Genomic DNA, 5,058 nt, shown 5'->3' with positions numbered 1-5,058 from the left:
ACTTTAACCTTTAATTAGCCAATTTAATCCTATTAAACTAATTAAAAGATTAAAGCCTAAGGTTGCTAATCATATTAGAACCTTGATCTTAGGTCCATCTCATCCAAGTTTTAAAACCATGATTTAAACCTAAGTTGGCATGTATATCTTTCTTATAGATTTTAGTTCTAATTTTTTTTATAACCTTTATAAAAGAAACAATTAAAACCATACATTGCCACACAACTAGGTATTTATAACTCTTATAAATTTAACCTATGTGTCATGCTTCATGCAATGTTCGGTCATTACTATACATAACTTTTACATACAAGTAACAAACTAAGCATACATGCTCCATACACCCTTGTACTATATTACTTATAATATAAAGATGATGCATGTCAATGCTTTATGCATACATAAATATGTCTTATATTATATGATGCATGAGCATGCTCTTATGTAATTTAAATCATGCTTCTCTAAATCATAATACTTATAAAAAGAGATGATGCATGACCAATGCATCACCTAAGGTGAGATATTTCTATATGGCCTACCGTATGACATATAAATAAAACATACATCCTATATATATTAATATAGATTAACGGACCGGGATGAACTACCTCAAAACCGGAATGGAAAAAAACTCTATCTATTACATTTTTCCACAAAGCAAACCAATTCACAAGTGAATCAATCTTGAACCGTCGAGCGAAGCTCCCATCGTTTAGTAAATGCTCGCCAGGTAAACTATCATGTAGCGCACAAGAAGAAAACACGCGGATGCTAAACAATCATTTAGACGACAATGAAGCTGCGAAGCCCGATCGTTTAGACGATCACTTCACACGCGATAGGTAAATGATTTACAACCCGATCGTAGAGTCAGTAACTAAGTGATAAAGCTTACTGAGCTATACGATCGTCTAGTGCACGTGCAAAAAACAGCTCCCGAGTATCCGATACTCAACGATTGTCTACCCTATCGTTTACATGACTCGACCAATGCTTGGTTGTCTTCATCCTCGAAGATCAGTAATCCTTGCTACGAAGCTTCTTCACGAACGACTCACAAACTCAAACAACTTTGAAATTACAGACTTTATAGTAGTTAATATGCCCAAAAACTCAGGGGTCTTTACAATTAACTCGAAATGTAAAAGAATTTAAACAAACCAGAGGTTTCATCCCAGAAACTCCATTAATCCACACATCCAAAAACAATTTGACAATTACACAGAGAGTAGACATGTTTTACCCACCAAGAATGCAAATGCAATTATTTGCATCAATGAATATGGAATAACAGAAACCTGGCTCTGATACCAATTGAAGGAACTTTTATACAAGAGTACCTCTGAGCGGAAGCGGATCTTTCCAAAGACATTGTGACAGAATTACCACATTTACATTCAAACATACAGATATGCATCAAACTATAAATTACCGACAAGTTTTAAGATTAAATAACAAGAGAACAAGAAAACTTACCAGTTGAAGAACTTTTCTCCTTGGCAAATCTCGCACTCTCTAAGAGAACAGGTGCTCTCGCTCTCGCTGGAACGTGAAGCTATCGTTCACCAACACCCGATCGTCTACCACGAATGGTCTTCACACGAACAGAAGCAAATGAGGATGACACAACCACTTGGAACCCTCGGTATTCTCGGTGTGAGAATCCAAACAATGGGCTCTATTGTGATTTGGTAAAGGGGAGGAGGAAATGAGGATCGTATACAACGATCAAACAAGTGGGAGAAGGTTGTGTCTATCGTATAGACAAAATGCTTGATCATTTAGGTGAATTACATGATTATGTAGGAAAAAGGCAACAATCGTCTATACGATCGTTTAGTAAATGCTCGGTGCTAGACGATCGTTTAGAGAAACATAGGCGATCGTTTAAAAGATGGTGCGCGTGTGTAAGAGATCGGGTAGTAAGTTCGAGCTATCGTATAGTCTCTAGATATACTAAGCGATAGGCAGCATACACTTCATAAACAAATTACCGTGATCCCTTGCAAAAATGAAAACCATTTTCATTTTATTCTCCAGTTACGAAAACGGATTGGAACTTCCCACTAACACACGGTTACGGAGAAATTGGCAGCCAATTATCTCATAATTGTCCAATTAATAATAATAAATATAATCATATTATATTCATTAACTTATAGTTTAATATCACATATAAACTATAGTGTTTTCTCCTCCACTAGATATAAATCATATTTATATCCAATTTCCTCCAATTAATGTATCTCATACATTAAGTCAATCATATCAAATATAATTAACCATTTCAATCATATCATATATAATCGAACTCCCTCTTGTCAATTTGAACATTTCAAACTGACCCAAAAATTGATTCTCAACTTGAATCCATTGACCTACCATGGGACCTTATGGACCTATGACTTGAAGCTTCAATGGTACGTGAATAGCTCACTAAACTCTTTAGCCACGAGATCCACCATCAATTAACTGCCAAGCATTCCACTAAAGACCGACAGTTGAACTCTCCTTACCACAGATATATTTTTGTGTCCATCGGATATAACCAATCAACGGTACGATAACCCTTCACAGATGCTCGTAAGTACAGCTAGGCCAAATTACCATTTTGCCCCTATAATTACATCTAACTCTTTAAGTACCACTGTTCTCTCTAATGAACAATACAACATAATCCTACTATGTGTGGACACCTCTCGAACCATGAAAAGGTGTGGGGCGCCGCATCGTTCAAGCCACATCATTCAATCTATCTACTTGCCCCTGCTTCGGGGAAGGATAGATTGAATGATGTGTAGCTAAGTTCCTAGTTCCTAAATCAGACGAATCCCGAAAGTGATAGGTGTGAGTCGGTGACCTGACCACTCGCACCTATGCAAATCAAAGAACCACCCTCAAAGGCAAGAATTCCCAACTCACTTAGGATTGAGGTAATGTTACCTATGGTCATCCTTGTGAAGTGAAGTCTTTGTCATGAACGGCGTTATATAACGAGACATTAACACTTCGTGGTCAGGTCTTATACAAACTCTTTGTATAGGACGCCCCCGCTCACACGTCCCCACATGATTGATAAGGATCAGACCATCTGTAGCAAGTTACAACACTTGTAACTATTCCACAAAGTGGGCCACATCCGTTGCGTCACCAGGATAAGGTTTCCCTCCTATATCCATATACTACAGACCATTTTGGTTATCATTTAAGACATGATTCACTTGTATGTCACCATATACATGCTTAAGTTACGTAATGACAACCAGGGATGTTAGTTTATTGGTTTGTGGTAAAGCAAATAAAACATCCCATGTTCAAAGACAAGTAGTGAAGAAAATATTATACATCACAAGTGTTCGTACAAAACTGTGCTTACAAACTAAAGGACACGAGACTTTAGGGCACTATCCCCAACAATCTCCCACTTGTCCTAAAGTGAATATGTTGTAAAAAAACTAGTACAAAAAAATAAAGTAGGGCACTAAGGCCTAGTACAATAAGATCTCCCATTTGCCCTAGTCCAGCCGTGAGCGGTCCCGTAGACCCATGCTCTGAAGATGACCCTCAAATACTGTAGCCGTGAGAGCCTTCATAAATGGGATAACAACGTTGTACTCCGAAGTGATGTTCGTGACGATCACGTCACCTCGATACACTCTCGCAGATCAGATGATACTTTCGCTCTATGTGTTTGTCGCGCCTGTGACTCTTGGGCTCCTTGGAGTTCGCAGCAGCACCACTATTGTCACAATAGAGGGTGATGGGCATAGATGCACCCCTACTTAGTGCTTCGCCACACTATACCTCCTCTATTAAGAGTAAAAACAGACCCTGAAGTGGACTTCCAAGAGTCCTTATCAGTCTGAAAGACAGAATCCGTTTATCTAGTAAGGATTAAATCCCTAGACCTATACATGAGCATGTAGTTCCTCATTCTCTGAAGATACTTGAGGATGTTCTTAACTACGATCCAGTGACCCTAACCTGGGTTAGACTGATACCTACTGACTATTTCCACAACATAATAGTTGTTTGGCCTAGTACAGAGCATCGTGTAAATCAAACTGTCGACAATAGATGCTGGGACTACTTTCATCTTCTCAACCTCTTGAGGCATCTTAGGACACATGTCCTTAGACAAAGTAACTCATGCCAAAATGGCAGTAGGTCCTTTTTGGAGTCCTGCATCGAGTACTTAAGCAACATCTTGTCAATATATGATGCATGACACAACGCTAGGATTTTGTTCTTACGATCTCGAAAGATCTATATACCCATAACAAACTGAGCCTCTCCAAATCTTTCATTTGGAATTGGGTCGCTAGCAAGTTTTTAACTGCAGTCAGTAAACCTATATCATTCCCAATGAATAGGATATCGTCTATATACAATACTAAGAAAACTACTGAACCGTTGACGATCTTCTTGTATACATAAGGTTCATCAACGTTTTGGTCAAAGTTGTATGATTTGATCGCAGTATCGAACCGAATATTCCAAGGTAAGTTTAAAAGACTTTGCATTTAATTTCAAATATTAAAAAAAAAACGGTAGGGTACCCATAAATCATAAATGATAATAAATAAACCTGTAAGCAATTCTAAATAGTAAGTTTTAAACATCAACATTGAAAGCTAAGAAAAACATGAAAAGAAGTTTAAATCTCATGAGCGGAAGCATAAAACTGGTCCTAGTGGCTCGATCACGAATTTCGCTTTCATTCGTCGGCGTGTCCCTACTCTTACGTGAAACTTAAACATGAGAAAAGGGTGAGTATAAAATACTCAGTAAGTAACCCCACTAATGGGGTCAGGCTAGGCATCTATGTCCTCTAAATGCCTACCTCTAGTGGAACATATAAACTAGTTCTCATGGGACATATACATACATGAAAAAAAAAACTGATTTCTATCCTATTGTAGTTTAGTATGCCCACGACCTCTAGTAAGTCCCGTAGGACCCACAACTTCTGGTGAATCCCGAAGGAAACACAATCTCTTACATACACATGGTTATGAATACACCTCAATCGTATACACATAACCCACTTAATGT

Source organism: Benincasa hispida, chromosome 11, assembly GCF_027475165.1.
Source record: "Benincasa hispida cultivar pf3 chromosome 11, pf3_genome.v1.1, whole genome shotgun sequence".
Classification (NCBI taxonomy): Eukaryota; Viridiplantae; Streptophyta; class Magnoliopsida; order Cucurbitales; family Cucurbitaceae; genus Benincasa; species Benincasa hispida.
The sequence above is the reverse complement of the archived record's forward strand: the minus strand, read 5'-3'. Positions refer to the sequence as shown.